The sequence below is a fragment of the Coturnix japonica genome, unplaced genomic scaffold (genome assembly GCF_054131305.1).
Source record: "Coturnix japonica strain WE unplaced genomic scaffold, WE-NBRP24 Scf229, whole genome shotgun sequence".
Classification (NCBI taxonomy): domain Eukaryota; kingdom Metazoa; phylum Chordata; class Aves; order Galliformes; family Phasianidae; genus Coturnix; species Coturnix japonica.
In genome coordinates, this window is record NW_028189132.1 from 1 (window position 1) to 23,640 (window position 23,640).

The window sequence follows — 23,640 nt, forward strand, 5'->3', positions numbered from 1 at the left end:
TATCCCCCCCCATCCCTCATCCCTATCCCCCCATTGCCCCCCCCATTTCTCTCCCCCCCATTACCATCCCCCCCATCCCTCATCCCTATCCCCCCCATTGCCACCCCCCCCATTTCTCTCCTCCCCATTACCATCCCCCCCCCTCCCTCATCCCTATCCCCCCCATTGCCATCCCCCCCCCATTCTCTCCCCCCCCATTTCTCTGTCCCCCCCATTGCCATCAACCCCCCCATCCCTCATCCCTATCCCCCCCATTGCCCCCCCCACATTCCTATCTCTCCCATTGCCATCCCCCCCTCCATTTCCCCCCCCATTACCATCCCCCCCATTAATACCCCCCCCATCCCTATCCCCCCATTGCCCCCCCATTTCTCTCCCCCCTCATTCCTATCCCCCCCATTGCCATCCCCCCCCCATTTCTCTGTCCCCCCCCATTGCCATCAACCCCCCCCCATTGCTGCCCCCCCCATCACTGTCCCCCCCCCATTGCCATATCTCCCCCATTTCTCTCCCCCCCCACATTCCTATCTCCCCCATTGCCATCCCCCCCCCTCCATTTCTCCCTCCCATTGCCCCCCCCATCCCTATCCCCCCCATTGCCGTCGCCCCCCCCATTTCTCTCCCCCCCCCATTTCTCTCCCCCCATTACCATCAACCCCCCCATCCCTCATCCCTATCCCCCCCATTGCCCCCCCCCCATTTCTCTCTCCCCCCCATTCCTATCCCCCCCATTGCCCCCCCCATTCCTATCCCCCCCATTGCCATCCCCCCCCCATTTCTCTGTCCCCCCCCATTGCCATCAACCCCCCCCATTGCTGCCCCCCCCATCACTATCCCCCCCCCATTGCCATATCTCCCCCATTTCTCTCCCCCCCCATTCCTATCTCCCCCATTGCCATCCCCCCCCTCCATTTCCCCCCATTACCAACCCCCCCCCATCCCTATCCCCCCCATTGCCGTCCCCCCCCCATTTCTCACCCCCCCATTTCTCTCCCCCCCCCATTTCTCTGTCCCCCCCATTGCCATCCCCCCCATCCCTCATCCCTATCCCCCCCCATTGCCACCCCCCCATTTCTCTCCCCCCCCATTACCATCCCCCCCATCCCTCATCCCTATCCCCCCATTGCCCCCCCCATTTCTCTCCCCCCCATTACCATCCCCCCCCATCCCTCCATCCCTATCCCCCCCATTGCCATCCCCCCCCATTTCTCTCCCCCCCCCCCCATTTCTCTGTCCCCCCCATTGCCATCAACCCCCCCATCCCTCATCCCTATCCCCCCATTGCCCACCCACCCCTATCCCCCCATTGCCATCCCCCCATTTTCTCTCCCCCCCCATTGCCATCAACCCCCCCCCCATTTCTCTCCCACCCCCATTGCCCCCCCCCATCCCTATACCCCCCATTGCTGCCCCCCCCCATTTCTCTCCCCCCCCATTCCCATCCCCCCCCATCCCTCATCCCTATCCCCCCCATTGCCATCCCCCCCCCCATTTCTCTGTCCCCCCCCATTGCCATCAACCCCCCCCCATCCCTCATCCCTATCCCCCCCATTGCCCCCCCCACATTCCTATCTCCCCCATTGCCATCCCCCCCCTCCATTTCCCCCCCCCATTACCATCCCCCCCATTGCCATCTGCCCCCCCCCATTTCTCTGTCCCCCCCCATTACTACCCCCCCCATCCCTATCCCTCCCATTGCCCCCCCCCATTTCTCTCCCCCCCCATCCCTATCCCCCCCATTGCCATCTGCCCCCCCCCATTTCTCTGTCCCCCCCCATTACCATCCCCCCCCATCCCTCATCCCTATCCCCCCATTGCCCCCCCCATCACTATTCCCCCCATTGCCATCTGCCCCCCCCATTTCCCCCCCCCATTACCATCCCCCCCCCATCCCTATCCCCCCCATTGCTGTCCCCCCCCCATTTCTCTCCCCCCCCCATCCCTCATCCCTATCCCCCCATTACCCCCCCCCATCCCTATCCCCCCCATTGCCATCCCCCCCCATTTCTCCCCCCCCCCAATTCTCCCACCCCCCCCCATTGCCGCCCCCCCCCCCCATTAACACATTGTCCCCCCCCCCCCCCCAGGGTGACCCTGGACCCCTCGAAGCGGCCGAGCTCCAACCGCTGCGTGATGGGAAACACAGCGACCGCGGGAGCCAAAATCAGTGAGAGACTGTGGGAACAATGGGAACAATAGGGAACAATGGGAACAATGGGGACAATGGGATAATGGGGATAATGGGGACAATGGGGACAATGGGGATAATGGGGATAATGGGGATAATGGGGAACAATGGGGACAATGGGGATAATGGGGGTAATGGGGATAATGGGGGAACAATGGGGATAATGGGGATAATGGGAACAATGGGGACAGTGGGACAATGGGGATAATGGGAAACAATGGGGACAATGGGACAATGGGGATAATGGGAAACAATGGGGACAATGGGACAATGGGGACAATGGGGATAATGGGAACAATAGGGGACAATGGGGATAATGGGGATAATGGGGACAATGGGGATAATGGGGATAATGGGGATAATGGGGATAATGGGGACAATGGGGACAATGGGGATAATGGGATAATGGGGATAATGGGGACAATGGGGACAATGGGACAATGGGGACAATGGGAAACAATGGGGACAATGGGGACAATGGGAAACAATAGGGGAACAATGGGGATAATGCGGATAATGGGAAACAATGGGGACAATGGGGATAATGGGGATAATGGGATAATGGGGATAATGGGACAATGGGGATAATGGGGACAATGGGAACAATGGGGATAATGGGGATAATGGGGACAATGGGGATAATGGGGACAATGGGACAATGGGGATAATTGGGATAATGGGGACAATGGGGATAATGGGGATAATGGGGACAATGGGGATAATGGGGTCAATGGGAACAATGGGAACAATGGGGGACAATGGGACAATGGGATCAATGGGATCAATGGGGATAATAGGGACAATGGGGACAATGGGGACAATGGGGTCAAAGCTGCTGCCCCCCAGTTGTGGGGCTGGGGGGGATTTTGGGGGGGGGGGGGGATGGGAACAGACTGACCCCCCCCCCCTTATCAGGGTCGCAGACGAACCTGAGAGAATCGGGGGATCTGCGCTCACAAGGTGGGTCCTGCCCCATAGATACCCCATAGATGCCCTATAGCAGCCCCATTGATACCCCGTAGCTGCCCCATAGCTGCCCCATAGCTGCCCCATAGCTGCCCCATAGCAGCCCCATAGACACCCCATAGCTGCCCCATAGATGCCCTATAGACGCCCCATAGACACCCCATAGATGCCCTATAGACACCCCATAGCTGCCCCATTGATACCCCATAGCTGCCCCATTGATTCCCCATAGCTGCCCCATAGCTGCCCCATTGATACCCTATAGCAGCCCCATTGATACACCATAGCTGCCCCATTGATACCCCATAGCTGCCCCATAGCTGCCCTATAGCTGCCCCATTGATACCCTATAGCTGCCCCATTGATGCCCAATAGCTGCCCCATTGATACCCAATAGCTGCCCTATAGACACCCCATAGCTGCCCCATTGATACCCTATAGCTGCCCCATATATGCCCTATAGACGCCCTATAGCTACCCCATTGATACCCCATAGCTGCCCCATTGATTCCCTATAGCTGCCCCATTGATGCCCCATAGCTGCCCTATAGCTGCCCCATAGCTGCCCCATTGATACCCCATAGCAGCCCCATTGATAACCCATAGCTGCTCCATTGATACCCCATAGCAGCCCCATAGACACCCCACAGCTGCCCCATAGACACCCCATAGCTGCCCCATAGATGCCCTATAGACGCCCCATAGCTGCCCCATTGATACCCCATAGATGCCCTATAGACGCCCCATAGCTGCCCCATTGATACCCCATAGCAGCCCCATTGATACCCTATAGCAGCCCCATTGATACCCCATAGCTGCCCCATTGATACCCCATAGCTGCCCCATTGATACACCATAGCTGCCCCATTGATACCACATAGCTGCCCCATAGATACCCTATAGCTGCCCCATAGATGCCCTATAGACACCCCATAGCTGCCCCATAGATGCCCTATAGACACCCCATAGCTGCCCCATTGATACCCCATAGCAGCCCCATAGGCCCTATAGCTGCCCCATAGACCACCCCAAATCCCACCCCACACCCTTCCTGGTGCCCCATAGCCCCCCATTACCACCCCAAAACCCACCCCAGTCTCCTTTAGTTGCCCCATAGCCCCCATATCTGCCCCATAGCCCCCCCTAAATCCCACCCCACACCCTTCCTGGTGCCCCATAGCCTCCCATAACCACCCCAAATCCCACCCCAGTCTCCTTTAGTTGCCCCATAGCCCCCATATCTGCCCAATAATTGCCCCGCATCCCCCCATAACCACCCCAGATCCCACCCCACACCCTTCCTAGTGCCCCATAGCCCCCCCAAATCCCACCCCACAACCTTCTTGGTGCCCCATAGCCCCCCATAACTACCCCAAATCCCACCCCAGTCTCCTTCAGTGGCCCCATAGCCCCAACATCTGCCCCCATAACCACCCCAAATCCCACCCCACAACCTTCCTGGTGCCCCATAGACCCCCATAACCACCCCAAATCCCACCCATCTCCTTTAGTTGCCCCATAGCCACCATATCTGCCCCATAATTGCCCCACATCCCCCCATAACCACCCCAAATCCCACCCCACACCCTTCCTAGTGCCCCATAGCCCCCCACATCCCACCCTACACCCTTCTTGGAGCCCCATAGCCCCCATATCTGCCCCATAACCAACCCAAATCCCACCCCACACCCTTCCTGGTGCCCCATAGCCCCTATATCTGCCCCATACCCACCCCAAATCCCACCCCACAACCTTCCTGGTGCCCCATAGCCCCCCATAACCACCCCAAATCCCACCCCAGTCTCCTTTAGTTGTCCCATAGCCCCCATATCTGCCCCATAGCCCCCCCAAATTCCCCCCCCACACCCTTCCTGGTGCCCCATAGCCCCCATATCTGCCTCATAGCCCCCCACAACCACCCCAAATCCCACCCCAGTGTCCTTTAGTTGCCCCATAGCCCCCATATCTGCCCCATACCCACCCCAAATCCCACCCCACACCCTTCCTGGTGCCCCATAGCCCCCCATAACCACCCCAAATCCCACCCCAGTCTCCTTTAGTTGCCCCATAGCCCCCCATATCTGCCCCATAGCCCCCCCAAATTCCCCCCCCACACCCTTCCTGGTGCCCCATAGCCCCCATATCTGCCCCATAACCACCCCAAATCCCACCCCACAACCTTCCTAGTGCCTCATAGACCCCCATAACCACCCCAAATCCCACCCATCTCCTTTAGTTGCCCCATAGCCCCCATATCTGCCCCATAATTGCCCCATATCCCCCCATACCCACCCCAAATCCCACCCCACACCCTTCCTAGTGCCCCATAGCCCACCACATCCCACCCTACACCCTTCTTGGAGCCCCATAGCCCCCATATCTGCCCCATAACCAACCCAAATCCCACCCCACACCCTTCCTGGTGCCCCATAGCCCCCATATCTGCCCCATAGCCCCCCCTAAATCCCACCCCACAACCTTCCTGGTGCCCCATAGCCCCCATAACCAACCCAAATCCCACCCCAGGGTCCTTTAGTTGCCCCATAGCCCCCATATCTGCCCCATAATTGCCCCACATCCCCCCATAACCACCCCAAATCCCACCCCACACCCTTCCTAGTGCCCCATAGCCCCCCATAACCACCCCATATCCCACCCTACACCCTTCCTGGTGCCCCATAGCCCCCATATCTGCCCCATAGCCCCCCAAATCCCACCCCACACCCTTCCTGGTGCCCCACAGCCCCCATATCTGCCCCATACCCACCCCAAATCCCACCCCACAACCTTCCTAGTGCCCCATAGCCCCCCACATCCCACCCTACACCCTTCTTGGAGCCCCATAGCCCCCATATCTGCCCCATACCCACCCCAAATCCCACCCCACAACCTTCCTGGTGCCCCACAGCCCCCATATCTGCCCCATACCCACCCCAAATCCCACCCCACAACCTTCCTGGTGCCCCATAGCCCCCCATAACCACCCCAAATCCCACCCCAGTCTCCTTTAGTTGCCCCATAGCCCCCATATCTGCCCCATACCCACACCAAATCCCACCCCACAACCTTCCTAGTGCCCCATAGCCCCCATATCTGCCCCATAGCCCCCCCAAATCCCACCCCACAACCTTCCTGGTGCCCCATAGCCTCCATATCTGCCCCATAGCCACCCCAAATCCCACCCCACACCCTTCCTGGTGCCCTATAGCCCCCATATCTGCCCCATACCCAGCCCAAATCCCACCCCACAACCTTCTTGGTGCCCCATAGACCCCCATAACCACCCCAAATCCCACCCCAGTCTCCTTTAGTTGCCCCATAGCCCCCATATCTGCCCCATAATTGCCCCATATCCCCCCATACCCAGCCCAAATCCCACCCCACAACCTTCCTGGTGCCCCATAGACCCCCATAACCACCCCAAATCCCACCCCAGTCTCCTTTAGTTGCCCCATAGCCCCCATATCTGCCCCATAGCCCCCCCAAATCCCACCCCACAACCTTCCTAGTGCCCCATAGCCCCCATATCTGCCCCATAGACCCCCATACCCACCCCAAATCCCACCCCATACCCCCCCATTCTCCCCTATTAACCCCCTCCCTTTTCTTCCCCCCCCCCACAGTTGCCATCTACCTGGGCATCAAACGGAAGCCCCCCCCCGGCTGCCCCGACGTCCCCGGCGTGTGACATGGGGTGGGGGGGACACGACCCCCCAACCCCCCCCCCCCCAGGCGCTGCTGACCGTTCTGAGCCGGGACCCCCACCCCAAAACCCTTCACCCCCCCCCCCCTTCCACCTCAGCCCCCTCATATTGGGACCCCCCCCCAAAACCTGGGGGGGCTCCGTGGGGCTGGGAGCAGCGCCTTGATGTGGGGACAGTGGGACATGGGACAGAACAACCCCCCCCCCTCACATTAACCCCTTCAACCCACCCCCCCCAACACTGTGGGGGTGTTGGGACCCCCATGTTGGGGTTGGGACCCCCATGGGACCCCCATTCTGAAGGTGGGACCCCCATCTTGGGGTTGGGACTCCCATGGGACCCCCATTCTGAAGGTGGGACCCCCATCTTGGGGTTGGGACCCCCATGGGACCCCCATTCTGAAGGTGGGACCCCCATCTTGGGGTTGGGACCCCCATGGGACCCCCATTCTGAAGGTGGGACCCCCATCTTGGGGTTGGGACCCCCCCATTATGGGGACATGGTGACATTGGGACCCCCATCTTGGGGTTGGGACCCCCATGGGACCCCCATTCTGAAGGTGGGACCCCCGTCTTGGGGTTGGGACCCCCCTATTATGGGGACATGGTGACATTGGGACCCCCATCTTGGGGTTGGGACCCCCATGGGACCCCTATTCTGAAGGTGGGACCCCCATCTTGGGGTTGGGACCCCCCCTCCCCTTGGGGATAAGGTGACACCAAGACCCCTATCAAGGAGCTGGGACCCCCATTATGAGGACATTGGGACCCCCACCATAGGGACATGGTGATGTTGGGACCCCCATCTTGGGGTTGGGACCCCCATGGGACCCCCATTCTGAAGGTGGGACCCCCATCTTGGGGTTGGGACCCCCATGGGACCCCCATTCTGAATGTGGGACCCCCATCTTGGGGTTGGGACCCCCATGGGACCCCCATTCTGAAGGTGGGACCCCCATCTTGGGGTTGGGACCCCCCCTCCCCTTGGGGATAAGGTGACACCAAGACCCCTATAAAGGAGCTGGGACCCCCATTATGGGGACATTGGGACCCCCACCATAGGGACATGGTGATGTTGGGACCCCCATCTTGGGGTTGGGACCCCCATCTTGGGGTTGGGACCCCCATGGGACCCCCATTCTGAAGGTGGGACCCCCATCTTGGGGTTGGGACCCCCATGGGACCCCCATTCTGAAGGTGGGACCCCCATCTTGGGGTTGGGACCCCCATGGGACCCCCATTCTGAAGGTGGGACCCCCATCTTGGGGTTGGGACCCCCATGGGACCCCTATTCTGAAGGTGGGACCCCCATCTTGGGGTTGGGACCCCCATGGGACCCCCATTCTGAAGGTGGGACCCCCATCTTGGGGTTGGGACCCCCATGGGACCCCCATTCTGAAGGTGGGACCCCCATCTTGGGGTTGGGACCCCCATGGGACCCCTATTCTGAAGGTGGGACCCCCATCTTGGGGTTGGGACCCCCATGGGACCCCCATTCTGAAGGTGGGACCCCCATCTTGGGGTTGGGACCCCCATGGGACCCCCATTCTGAAGGTGGGACCCCCATCTTGGGGTTGGGACCCCCCCATTATGGGGACATGGTGATGTTGGGACCCCCATCTTGGGGTTGGGACCCCCATGGGACCCCCATTCTGAAGGTGGGACCCCCATCTTGGGGTTGGGACCCCCCCTCCCCTTGGGGATAAGGTGACACCAAGACCCCTATCAAAGAGCTGGGACCCCCATTATGGGGACATTGGGACCCCCACCATAGGGACATGGTAACATTTGGACCCCAATCTTGGGGTTGGGACCCCCATCTTGGGGACATGGTGACTTTGGGACCCCCATCCTGGAGGTGGGACCCCCATTATGGCGACATTGGGACCCCCATTCTGGGGACATGGTAACATTGGGACCCCAATCTTGGGGTTGGGACCCCCCCCTTGGGGATAAGGTGACACCAAGACCCCCATCCTGGACCTGGGACCCCCCATTCTGATAATGGGACCCCCATCCTGGAGCTGGGACCCCCATCATGGGGACATGGTGACGTTGGGACCCCAATCTTGGGGTTGAGACCCCCCCCCCCTTGGGGACAAGGTGACACCAAGACCCCCATCATGGAGCTGGGACCCCCATCATGGGGACATGGTGACATTGGGACCCCCATCCTGGAGTTGAGACCCCCCCCACCCCATTGGGGACATGGTGACGTTGGGACCCCCATCCTGATGACGCCATGGGACCGGGACCCCCATCTTGGGGACAAGGTGACCCCCAAGACCCCCATCCTGGACCTGGGACCCCCCTTTCTGAAGGTGGGACCCCCATCCTGGAGCTGGGACCCCCATCATGGGGATATGGTGATGTTGGGACCCCCATCTTGGGGTTGGGACCCCCATTATGGGGACAAGGTGACTTTGGGACCCCCATCCTGGAGCTGGGACCCCCCACTTGGGGTCAAGGTGATACCAAGACCCCCATTGTGGACCTGGGACCCCCATTTATGGGGACATGGTGACGTTGGGACCCCCATCGTGGAGTTGAGACCCCCCCCTTGGGTATACAGTGACACCAAGACCCCCATCATGGAGCTGAGACCCCCATCATGGGGACAAGGTGACGTTGGGACCCCCATCCTGAGGACACCATGGGACCGGGACCCCCATCTTGGGGACAAAGTGACCCCCAAGACCCCCATCCTGGACCTGGGACCCCCATCATGGGGACATGGTGACGTTGGGACCCCTCCCCTTGGGGACAAGGTGACCCCCAAGACCCCCATCCTGGAGCCAAGACCCCCCAACTTGGGGCCACCATGGAGTAAAGACCCCAACCCTGGGGATGTGGTGACACCGAGACCCCCATCCTGGGCTCAGCACGGGACCGGGACCCCCACCCTGGGCTCAGGGTGACACCGAGGACCCCATCATGGAGTCGGGACCCCCGTCATGGGGACAACGTGACCCACATCCTGGACTTGGGACCCCCCATTTGGGGACATGGTGACACTGAGACCCCTTAGTGTGGAGCTGAGACCCCCACCTTGGGGACACCGTGGGTCTGGGACCCCCATCGTGGACTTGGGACCCCCCATTTGGGGACATGGTGACACTGAGACCCCCACCCTCATTGGGGGACCCCCATCTTGGGGTGATGGTGACATTGAGACCCCCACCTTGGGGACACCGTGGGACTGGGACCCCCATCGTGGACTTGGGACCCCCCATTTGGGGACATGGTGACACCGAGACCCCCTACATTGGGGACACTACAGGACCCGGGACCCCCCCCATGGGGTCAGGGTGACACCGAGACCCCCATAATGGAATGGGGACCCCCATCTTGGGGACACCATAGGACCAGGACCCCCACCTTGGGGGCATGATGGCTTTGGGACCCCCATCTTGGGGGCACCAAGGGACTGGGACCCCCACATTGGGGTCAGGGTGGCGCTGAGACCCCCATAATGGAATAGGGACCCCCACCATGGGGTCGTGGTCATGTTGGGACCCCCATCGTGGGGACACCATAGGGCTGGGACCCCCACTTTGGGGTCAGGGTGATGTTGGGACCCCCATCGTGGGGACACCATAGGGCTGGGACCCCCACTGTGGGGTCAGGGTGACACTGAGCCCCCCATAATGGGATGGGGACCCCCATCTTGGGGTCAGGGTAACACTGAGACCCCCAAAATGACCCCCATCTTGGGGTCAGGGTGGCACTGAGACCCCCATAATGGAATGGGGACCCCCACTTTGGGGTCAGGGTGACACTGAGACCCCCATAATGGAATGGGGACCCCCACTTTGGGGTCAGGGTGACACCAAGGCCCCCCATCTTGGAGTTGAGACCCCCATATTGGGGTCAGGGTGACACTGAGACCCCCATAATGGAATGGGGACCCCCACTTTGGGGTCAGGGTGGCACTGAGACCCCCATAATGGAATGGGGACCCCCACTTTGGGGTCAGGGTGACACCGAGCCCCCCATAATGGAATGGGGACCCCCACCATGGGGTCGTGGTGATGTTGGGACCCCCAGCCTGGGGACACCATAGGACTGAGACCCCCACTTTGGGGTCAGGGTGACACCAAGGCCCCCCATAATGGAATGGGGACCCCCACTTTGGTGACACTGAGACCCCCATAATGACCCCCATCTTGGAGTTGAGACCCCCAAATTGGGGTCAGGGTGACACCGAGACCCCCATCGAGGCATTGGGACCCCCACTTTGGGGTCAGGGTGACACTGAGCCCCCCATAATGGAATGGGGACCCCCACTTTGGGGTCAGGGTGACACTGAGACCCCCATAATGGGATGGGGACCCCCACTTTGGGGTCAGGGTGGCACTGAGACCCCCATAATGGAATGGGGACCCCCACTTTGGGGTCAGGGTGGCACTGAGACCCCCATAATGACCCCCATCTTGGAGTTGAGACCCCCATATTGGGGTCAGGGTGACACTGAGACCCCCATAATGGAATGGGGACCCCCAACTTGGGGTCAGGGTGACATCGGGACCCCCATAATGACCCCCATCTTGGAGTTGAGACCCCCATATTGGGACCCCATGGGACTGAGACCCCCACTTTGGGGTCAGGGTTATACCGAGCCCCCCATAATGGAATGGGGACCCCCATCTTGGGGTCAGGGTAACACTGAGACCCCCATAATGGAATGGGGACCCCCACTTTGGGGTCAGGGTGGCACTGAGACCCCCATAATGGAATGGGGACCCCCACTTTGGGGTCAGGGTGACACTGAGACCCCCATAATGGAATGGGGACCCCCACTTTGGGGTCAGGGTGACACTGAGCCCCCCACCCTGCAGCCCCCCCACCCCAAAGGGGTCGTCAGCACTTTAATGGGGTGGGGGGGGGGTCACAACTCTATGGGGTCGCCCCCCCCCCCCCTGCTGTCCCCACGCCGCCATATTGTCCCCGTGTCTTTCTGTCCCCCCCCCCCCCCCCCATAATGTAAATACGCCCCCCGACCCCCCCCCCCCATTTTTAAGTTATTCCGACCCAATTCTGTGACCCACAATAAACGTAGGAGAACCCTACAATGGAGATAATGGGACAATGGGGACAATAGGGGATAATGGGGTAAATGGGGATAATAGGGGATAATGGGGATAATGGGGATAATGGGGACAATGGGATAATGGGGATAATGGGGATAATGGGAACAATAGGGACAATGGGGATAATGGGGATAATGGGAACAATAGGGACAATGGGGATAATGGGGATAATGGGGATAATGGGGATAATGTGACAATGGGGACAATAGGGGATAATGGGGACAATGGGGATAATGGGGATAATGGGGATAATGGGACAATGGGGACAATAGGGGATAATGGGGATAATGGGGATAATGGGGATAATGGGGATAATGGGAACAATGGGGATAATGGGGACAATGGGGATAATGGGGATAATGGGGATAATGGGGGTAATGGGGATAATGGGGATAATGGGGACAATGGGGATAATGGGGACAATGGGGATAATGGGGATAATGGGGATAATGGGACAATGGGGGTAATGGGGACAATGGGGATAATGGGGATAATGGGGATAATGGGGATAATGGGGACAATGGGGATAATGGGATAATGGGGATAATGGGGATAATGGGGACAATGGAGGACGATGGGGATAATGGGGATAATGGAGGACGATGGGGATAATGGGGACAGTGGGGGGCAATATGGGACCCCACAGAGCCCCACTGAGCCCCATAGAGAACCTAAGAGTACATTGGGACCCATAGAGACCCCATAGAGACCCATAGACCCCATAGAGTCCCATAGAGAGTCAAGGAGAACATTGGGACCCATAGAGACCCCATAGAGACCCAATAGAACCCCATAAAGCCACATAGAGACACACAGGGACCCCATAGAGACCCATAGAGTCCCATAGAGACCCAAGGAGAACAATGGGACCCACAGAGACCCCATAGAGCCCCATAGAGCCACATAGAGTCCGATAGAGACCCGGTAGACACCCCATAGAGAACCACAGAGACCCCATAGAGACCCATAGAGCCCCATAGAGCCCCATAGAGACCCCATAGAGCCCCATAGAGACCCCATAGAGACCCATAGAGACCCATAGAGCAGAATGGTTCCCATAGAGACCCATAGAATACAATGAATCCCATAGAGACTCCATAGAGTCCCATAGAGACCCAGGGGAAACAATGGGACCCATAGAGACCCCATAGAGTCCCATAGAGACCCACAGAGACACCGTAGAGACACATAGACCCCATAGAGCCCCATAGAGACCCCATAGAGACCCATAGAGACCCCATAGTGCAGAATGGGACCATAGAGACTCCATAGAGTCCCATAGAGACCCACAGGGACTCCATAGAGACCCATAGACCCCATAGAGACCCCATAGTAGCCATAGACCCCATAGAGACCCCATAGACCCCACAGAGACCCACATAGACCCACAGAGATGCCGTTTATTGCAGCCATACAGCATGTATTGGGATCCCCACCCCCTTTAATCAATGGGGCAGGTGGTTCCGATCCGGTTCCGGTTACTTCTGGGCCGGGATCATGTCGTCTATGGGCTGGTTCTGCTCCAGTTTCTTCTCCATCTCCACCCCATAGAGCCCCATAGAGACCCATAGAGACCCCATAGAGACCCATAGAGACCCCATAGAGACCCATAGAGACCCCATAGAGCCCCATAGACCCCATAGAGACCCATAGAGACCCCATAGAGACCCCATAGAGACCCATAGAGCAGAATGGGACCATAGAGACCCCATAGAGTCCCATAGAGACCCACAGGGACCCCTTAGAGCCCCATAGAGACCCCATAGAGCCCCATAGAGACCCCATAGAGACCCATAGAGCAGACTGAGACCCATAGGGACCCCATAGAGACCCAGAGAGCAGAATGGGACCCGTAGAGACCCCATAGAATACAGTGGGACCCATAGAGACTCCAGAGAGTCCCATAGAGACCCAAGGAGAACACTGGGGCCCATAGAGACCCCATAAACCCCACAGACCCTATAGAGCCCCATAGAGACCCCATAGAGCCCCACAGGGACCCCATAGAGACCCATAGACCCCATAGAGACCCCATAGTGGCCATAGACCCCATAGAGACCCCATAGACCCCATAGAGACCCATAGAGACCCCATAGTCTCCATAGACTACACATAGACCCACAGAGACTCTGTTTATTGCAGCCATACAGCATGTATTGGGATCCCCACCCCCTTTAATCAATGGGGCAGGTGGTTCCGATCCGGTTCCGGTTACTTCTGGGCCGGGATCATGTCGTCTATGGGCTGGTTCTGCTCCAGTTTCTTCTCCATCTCCACCATGAGTTTGACCCCATAGAGACCCATAGAGACCCACAGAGACCCCGTAGAGACCCATAGACCCCATAGAGACCCCATAGACACCCCATAGAGACCCCATAGAGACCCATAGAGACCCCATAGAGACCCATAGTGCCCCATAGAGACCCCATAGAGACCCATAGAGACCCATAGAGACCCATAGAGACCCCATAGAGACCCCATAGAGACCCATAGAGACCCCATAGAGCCCCATAGAGCCCCATAGAGACCCATAGAGACCCATAGAGACACAGAGAGACCCATAGAGACCCATAGAGACCCATAGAGACCCATAGAGACACAGAGAGACCCATAGAGACCCATAGAGACCCATAGAGACCCCATAGAGACCCATAGAGACCACATAGAGACCCATAGAGACCCCATAGTGCAGAATGGGACCATAGAGACTCCATAGAGTCCCATAGAGACCCACAGGGACTCCATAGAGACCCATAGACCCCATAGAGACCCCATAGAGACCCATAGAGACCCCATAGAGACCCACAGAGCAGAATGGGACCAATAGAGACCAATAGAGACCCCATAGAGACCCCATAGAGCCCCATAGAGACCCATAAAGCAGACCGAGACCCATAGGGACCCCATAGAGACCCAGAGAGCAGAATGGTTCCCATAGAGACCCATAGAATACAATGAATCCCATAGAGACTCCATAGAGTCCCATAGACCCCATAGAGACCCCATAGAGCCCCACAGGGACCCCATAGAGTCCCATAGAGACCCATAGAGACCCATAGAGACCCATAGAGACCCCATAGACCCCATAGAAACCCCACATAGACCCACAGAGATGCCGTTTATTGCAGCCATACAGCATGTATTGGGATCCCCACCCCCTTCATCAATGGGGCAGGTGGTTCCCCATAGAGACCCATAGAGACCCCATAGAGACCCATAGAGACCCATAGAGACCCATAGAGACCCATAGAGACCCCATAGAGACCCATAGAGACCCCATAGAGACCCATGTAGACCCCATAGAGCCCCATAGACCCCATAGAGACCCATAGAGACCCCATAGAGACCCACAGAGCAGAATGGGATCAATAGAGACCAATAGAGACCCCATAGAACCCCAAAGAGCCCCATAGAGACCCCATAGAGATCCATGTAGACCCCATAGAGCCCCATAGACACCATAGAGACCCATAGAGACCCATAGAGACCCCGTAGAGACCCATAGACCCCATAGAGACCCATAGAGACCCCATAGAGACCCCATAGAGACCCATAGAGACCCATAGACCCCATAGAGACCCATAGAGACCAATAGAGACCCCATAGAGACCCATAGAGACCCCATAGAGACCCCATAGAGACCCATAGAGACCCCATAGAGACCCATAGAGACCCCATAGAGCCCCATAGAATCAAGGTGGTTCCGATCCGGTTCTGGTGGGTGGTTCCGGTTACTTCTGGGCCGGGATCATGTCGTCTATGGGCTGGTTCTGCTCCAGGTTCTTCTCCATCTCCACCCCATAGAGACCCATAGAGCCCCATAGAGACCCATAGACCCCATAGAGACCCCATAGACACCCCATAGAGACCCCATAGAGACCCATAGAGCAGAATGGGACCCATAGAGACCCCATAGAGTCCCATAGAGACCCACAGGGACCCCTTAGAGCCCCATAGAGACCCCATAGAGCCCCATAGAGACCCCATAGAGACCCATAGAGCAGACTGAGACCCATAGGGACCCCATAGAGACCCAGAGAGCAGAATGGGACCCGTAGAGACCCCATAGAATACAATGGGACCCATAGAGACTCCATAGAGTCCCATAGAGCCCTATAGAGACCCCATTGAGCCCCACAGGGACCCCATAGAGACCCATAGACCCCATAGAGACCCCATAGAGACCCATAGAGACCCCATTGAGCCCCACAGGGACCCCATAGAGACCCCATAGAGTCCCATAGAGACCCATAGAGACTCATAGAGACCCATAGAGTCCCATAGAGACCCACAGGGACCCCATAGAGACTCATAGTGCAGAATGGGACCCATAGAGCCCCATAGAGACCCCATAGACCCCATAGAAACCCCACATAGACCCACAGAGACTCTGTTTATTGCAGCCATACAGCATGTATTGGGATCCCCACCCCCTTTAATCAATGGGGCAGGTGGTTCCGATCCGGTTCCGGTTACTTCTGGGCCGGGATCATGTCGTCTATGGGCTGGTTCTGCTCCAGTTTCTTCTCCATCTCCACCATGAGTTTGACCCCATAGAGATCCATAGAGACCCACAGAGACCCCGTAGAGACCCATAGACCCCATAGAGACCCCATAGACACCCATAGAGACCCCATAGAGACCCCATAGAACCCCAAAGAGCCCCATAGAAACCCCATAGAGCCCCATAGACCCCATAGAGACCCATAGAGACCCCATAGAGACCCATAGAGACCCACAGAGACCCCATAGGGACCCATAGCGACCCATAGAGACCCATAGAGTCCCATAGAGCCCCATAGACCCCATAGAGACCCATAGAGACCCATAGAGACCCCATAGAGACCCATAGAGACCTCAGAGAAACCCATAGGGCAGAATGGGGCCATAGACACCCCATAGAGTCCCATAGAGACCCATAGAGACCCCATAGAGCCCCATAGAGACCCCATAGAGACCAATAGAGCCCCAAAGAGCCCCATAGAGACCCATAGAGACCCCATAGAGACCCATAGTGGCCATAGAGACCCATAGAGACCCATAGAGACCCCATTGAGCCCCACAGGGACCCCATAGAGACCCATAGACCCCACAGAGACCCACATAGACCCACAGAGATGCCGTTTATTGCAGCCATACAGCATGTATTGGGATCCCCACCCCCTTCATCAATGGGGCAGGTGGTTCCCCATAGAGACCCATAGAGACCCCATAGAGACCCACAGAGCAGAATGGGATCAATAGAGACCAATAGAGACCCCATAGAACCCCAAAGAGCCCCATAGAGACCCCATAGAGATCCATGTAGACCCCATAGAGCCCCATAGACACCATAGAGACCCATAGAGACCCATAGAGACCCCGTAGAGACCCATAGACCCCATAGAGACCCATAGAGACCCCATAGAGACCCCATAGAGACCCATAGAGACCCATAGACCCCATAGAGACCCATAGAGACCAATAGAGACCCCATAGAGACCCATAGAGACCCCATAGAGACCCCATAGAGACCCATAGAGACCCCATAGAGACCCATAGAGACCCCATAGAGCCCCATAGAATCAAGGTGGTTCCGATCCGGTTCTGGTGGGTGGTTCCGGTTACTTCTGGGCCGGGATCATGTCGTCTATGGGCTGGTTCTGCTCCAGGTTCTTCTCCATCTCCACCCCATAGAGACCCATAGAGCCCCATAGAGACCCATAGACCCCATAGAGACCCCATAGACACCCCATAGAGACCCCATAGAGACCCATAGAGCAGAATGGGACCCATAGAGACCCCATAGAGTCCCATAGAGACCCACAGGGACCCCTTAGAGCCCCATAGAGACCCCATAGAGCCCCATAGAGACCCCATAGAGACCCATAGAGCAGACTGAGACCCATAGGGACCCCATAGAGACCCAGAGAGCAGAATGGGACCCGTAGAGACCCCATAGAATACAATGGGACCCATAGAGACTCCATAGAGTCCCATAGAGCCCTATAGAGACCCCATTGAGCCCCACAGGGACCCCATAGAGACCCATAGACCCCATAGAGACCCCATAGAGACCCATAGAGACCCCATTGAGCCCCACAGGGACCCCATAGAGACCCCATAGAGTCCCATAGAGACCCATAGAGACTCATAGAGACCCATAGAGTCCCATAGAGACCCACAGGGACCCCATAGAGACTCATAGTGCAGAATGGGACCCATAGAGCCCCATAGAGACCCCATAGACCCCATAGAAACCCCACATAGACCCACAGAGACTCTGTTTATTGCAGCCATACAGCATGTATTGGGATCCCCACCCCCTTTAATCAATGGGGCAGGTGGTTCCGATCCGGTTCCGGTTACTTCTGGGCCGGGATCATGTCGTCTATGGGCTGGTTCTGCTCCAGTTTCTTCTCCATCTCCACCATGAGTTTGACCCCATAGAGATCCATAGAGACCCCATAGAGACCCATAGAGACCAATAGAGACCCATAGAGACCCCATAGAGACACATAGAGACCCATAGAGACACAGAGAGACCCATAGAGCCCCATAGAGACCCATAGAGACCCCATAGAGACCCCATAGAACCCCAAAGAGCCCCATAGAAACCCCATAGAGACCCATGTAGACCCCATAGAGCCCCATAGACCCCATAGAGACCCATAGAGCCCCATAGAGACCCCATAGAGCCCCATTGAGACCCCATAGAGACCCCATAGAGCAGAATGGGTACATAGAGACCCCATAGAGACCTATAGAGACCCAAGGAGAACACTGGGGCCCATAGAGACCCCATAAACCCCACAGACCCCATAGAGCCCTATAGAGACCCCACTGAGCCCCACAGGGACCCCATAGAGACCCATAGACCCCATAGAGACCCCATAGTGGCCATAGACCCCACAGAGCCCCATAGAGACCCCATAGAGTCCCACAGAGACCCATAGACCCCATAGAGACCCATAGAGACCCCATAGTAGCCATAGACCCCATAGAGACCCCATAGACCCCACACAAACCCCACATAGACCCACAGAGACTCTGTTTATTGCAGCCATACAGCATGTATTGGGATCCCCACCCCCTTCATCAATGGGGCAGGTGGTTCCCCATAGAGACCCCATAAAGACCCCATTGAGCCCCACAGGGACCCCATAGAGACCCATAGACCCCATAGAGACTCCATAGAGTCCCATAGAGACCCATAGAGACCCATAGAGACCCCATAGAGACCCCATAAAGACCCATAGAGCCCCATAGAGACCCATAGAGACCCATAGAGACCCCATAGAGCCCCATAGAGACCCCATAGAGACTCATAGTGCAGAATGGGACCCATAGAGCCCCATAGAGACCCCATAGACCCCATAGAGACCCCATAGGGCCCCATAGAGACACATAGGGACCCCATAGAGACCCATAGAGACCCCATAGAGCCCCATAGAGACCCCATAGAGACCCATAGAGCAGAATGGGACCCTAGAGACCCCATAGAATACAATGGGACCCATAGAGACTCCATAGAGTCCCATAGAGACCCAGGGAGAACACTGGGGCCCATAGAGACCCCATAAACCCCACAGACCCCATAGAGCCCAATAGAGACCCCATAGAGACCCCATAGAGCCCCATAGAGACCCCACAGACCCCATAGAGACCCCATAGACTCCATAGACCCCACATAGACCCACAGAGACTCTGTTTATTGCAGCCATACAGCATGTATTGGGATCCCCACCCCCTTCATCAATGGGGCAGGTGGTTCCCCATAGAGACCCCATAGAGACCCATAGAGACCCCATAGAGACCCATAGACCCCATAGAGACCCCATAGAGCCCCATAGACCCCATAGAGACCCATAGAGACCCCATAGAGCCCCATAGAGACCCATAGAGACCCCATAGAGCCCCATAGAGACCCATAGAGACCCATAGAGACCCCATAGAGCCCCATAGAATCAAGGTGGTTCCGATCCGGTTCTGGTGGGTGGTTCCGGTTACTTCTGGGCCGGGATCATGTCGTCTATGGGCTGGTTCTGCTCCAGTTTCTTCTCCATCTCCACCCCATAGAGACCCATAGAGACCCATAGAGCCCCATAGAGACCCCATAGAGACCCAGAGACCCCATAGAGACCCATAGAGACCCCGTAGAGACCCATAGAGTCCCATAGAGACCCATAGAGACCCCATAGAGACCCATAGAGACCTCATAGAGACCCCATAGAGCCCCATAGATACCCATAGAGACCCATAGAGACCCCATAGAGACCCAGAGACCCCATAGAGACCCATAGAGACCCCATAGAGACCCCATAGAGACCCATAGAGACCCCATAGAGACCCATAGAGACCCATAGAGACCCATAGAGACCCATAGGGACCCCATAGAGTCCCCATAGAGACCCCATAGAGGCCCCATAAAGACCCCATTGAGCCCCACAGGGACCCCATAGAGACCCATAGACCCCATAGAGACCCATAGAGACCCCATAGAGACCCCATAGAGTCCCATAGAGACACAGAGAGACCCATAGAGCCCCCATAGAGACCCATAGAGACCCCATAGAGACCCCATAGAACCCCAAAGAGCCCCATAGAAACCCCATAGAGCCCCATAGACCCCATAGAGACCCATAGAGACCCCATAGAGACCCCATAGAGCCCCATAGAGACCCCATAGAGCCCCATTGAGACCCCATAGAGACCCCATAGAGCAGAATGGGTACATAGAGACCCATAGAGACCCATAGAGACCCCATAGAGACCCATAGAGACCCATAGAGACACAGAGAGACCCATAGAGCCCCCATAGAGACCCCATAGAGCCTCATAGTGCAGAATGGGACCATAGAGACCCCATAGAGCCCCATAGAGACGATGGGACCCCACAGACCCCATAGAGACCCCATAGACTGCACACACCCCATAGAGCCCTATAGAGACCCCATTGAGCCCCACAGGGACCCCATAGAGACCCCACAGTGGCCATAGACCCCATAGAGCCCCCATAGACCCCACAAAGCCCCATAGAAACCCCACATAGACCCACAGAGATGCCGTTTATTGCAGCCATACAGCATGTATTGGGATCCCCAGCCCCTTTAATCAATGGGGCAGGTGGTTCCGATCCGGTTCCGGTTACTTCTGGGCCGGGATCATGTCGTCTATGGGCTGGTTCTGCTCCAGTTTCTTCTCCATCTCCACCATGAGTTTGACCCCATAGAGACCCATAGAGACCCATAGAGACCCATAGAGCCCCATAGAGCCCTATAGAGACCCCATAGAGACCCATAGAGACCCCATAGAGACCCCATAGAGACCCCAAAGAGCCCCATAGAAACCCCATAGAGACCCATGTAGACCCCATAGAGCCCCATAGACCCCATAGAGACCCATAGAGACCCCATAGAGACCCCATAGAGCCCCATAGAGACCCATAGAGACCCATAGAGACCAATAGAGACCCATAGAGACCCCATAGAGACCCATAGAGACCCATAGAGACACAGAGAGCCCCATAGAGACCCCATAGAGACCCATAGAGACCCCAATGAGCCTCATAGTGCAGAATGGGACCATAGAGACCCCATAGAGTCCCATAAAGACCCACAGAGACCCCATAGAGACCCATAGAGACCCCATAGAGACCCCATAGAGACCCACAGGGACTCCATAGAGACCCATAGACCCCATAGAGACCCCATAGTAGCCATAGACCCCATAGAGACCCCATAGAGACCCATAGAGACCCCACAGAGACCCACAGAGATGCCGTTTATTGCAGCCATACAGCATGTATTGGGATCCCCACCCCCTTTAATCAATGGGGCAGGTGGTTCCCCATAGAGACCCCATAGAGCCCCATAGAGACCCACAGAGACCCATAGAGACCCCATAGAGACCCCATAGAGCCCCATAAAGACCCCATTGAGCCCCACAGGGACCCCATAGAGACCCCATAGAGACCCATAGGGACCCCATAGAGACCCATAGAGACCCATAGAGACCCCATAGACCCCATAGAAACCCCACATAGACCCACAGAGATGCCGTTTATTGCAGCCATACAGCATGTATTGGGATCCCCACCCCCTTCATCAATGGGGCAGGTGGTTCCCCATAGAGACCCCATAGAGCCCCATAGAGCCCCATAGAGACCCCATAGAGCCCCATAGAATCAAGGTGGTTCCGATCCGGTTCCGGTTACTTCTGGGCCGGGATCATGTCGTCTATGGGCTGGTTCTGCTCCAGTTTCTTCTCCATCTCCACCATGAGTTTGACCCCATAGAGATCCATAGAGACCCATAGAGACCCATAGAGCCCCATAGAGCCCTATAGAGACCCCATTGAGACCCATAGAGACCCCATAGAGTCCCATAGAGACCCCATAGAGACCCCATAGAGACCCCAAAGAGCCCCATAGAAACCCCATAGAGACCCATGTAGACCCCATAGAGCCCCATAGACCCCATAGAGACCCATAGAGACCCCATAGAGACCCCATAGAGCCCCATAGAGACCCATAGAGACCCATAGAGACCAATAGAGACCCATAGAGACCCCATAGAGACCCATAGAGACCCATAGAGACACAGAGAGCCCCATAGAGACCCCATAGAGACCCATAGAGACCCCAATGAGCCTCATAGTGCAGAATGGGACCATAGAGACCCCATAGAGTCCCATAAAGACCCACAGAGACCCCATAGAGACCCATAGAGACCCCATAGAGACCCCATAGAGACCCACAGGGACTCCATAGAGACCCATAGACCCCATAGAGACCCCATAGTAGCCATAGACCCCATAGAGACCCCATAGACCCCACAGAGACCCACATAGACCCACAGAGACTCTGTTTATTGCAGCCATACAGCATGTATTGGGATCCCCACCCCCTTTAATCAATGGGGCAGGTGGTTCCGATCCGGTTCTGGTTACTTCTGGGCCGGGATCATGTCGTCTATGGGCTGGTTCTGCTCCAGTTTCTTCTCCATCTCCACCATGAGTTTGACCCCATAGAGACCCATAGAGACCCACAGAGACCCCGTAGAGACCCATAGACCCCATAGAGACCCCATAGACACCCCATAGAGACCCCATAGAGACCCATAGAGCAGAATGGGACCCATAGAGACCCCATAGAGACCCATAGAGACCACATAGAGACCCATGTAGACCCCATAGAGCCCCATAGACCCCATAGAGACCCATAGAGACTCCATAGAGACCCCATAGAATACCATAGAGACCCACAAAGATCCCATAGAGTCCCATAGAGACCCAAGGAGAACAATGGGACCAATAGAGACCCCATAGAGCCCCATAAAGCCACGTAGAGTCCCATAAAGACCCATAGAGACCCCACAGACTCCACAGACCCCATAGAGCCCATAGAGACCCCACTGAGCCCCACAGGGACCCCATAGAGACCCATAGACCCCATAGAGACCCGATAGAGACCCATAGAGACCCCATTGAGACCCCATAGAGACCCATAGAGACCCCACAGTGGCCATAGACCCCATAGAGACCCCTTAGAGCCCCATAGAGACCCCATAGAGACCCCATAGAGCCCCATAAAGACCCCATTGAGCCCCACAGGGACCCCATAGAGACCAATAGAGACCCGTAGACCCACATAGAGACCCCATAGAGACCCATAGAGACCCCATTGAGCCCCATAGAGACCCCATAGAGACCCA

The 23,640-nt window shown here is 57.0% G+C and overlaps 2 long non-coding RNA genes across 7 annotated transcripts; both read left to right on the forward strand.

Annotated features, from left to right (window-relative positions):
• The first annotated feature begins 2,009 nt into the window (after positions 1 to 2,009).
• On the forward strand, positions 2,010 to 10,687 carry LOC146750957 (uncharacterized). Of its 6 annotated transcripts, XR_014942008.1 has the most exons (5): positions 2,010 to 2,167; positions 3,104 to 3,148; positions 6,778 to 9,011; positions 9,480 to 9,541; positions 9,626 to 10,687. It is a non-coding gene; the product is annotated as an uncharacterized LOC146750957 (long non-coding RNA). The 6 variants fall into 6 exon arrangements; XR_014942004.1 differs by having other exon boundaries at positions 6,778 to 9,541; XR_014942006.1 differs by lacking the exon at positions 9,480 to 9,541 and having other exon boundaries at positions 6,778 to 9,479.
• Positions 10,688 to 21,682: 10,995 nt separating this feature from the next.
• LOC146750958 (uncharacterized) lies at positions 21,683 to 22,221 on the forward strand. The gene is made up of 2 exons (XR_014942002.1): positions 21,683 to 21,767; positions 22,118 to 22,221. It is a non-coding gene; the product is annotated as an uncharacterized LOC146750958 (long non-coding RNA).
• The last annotated feature ends 1,419 nt before the right edge of the window (positions 22,222 to 23,640 follow it).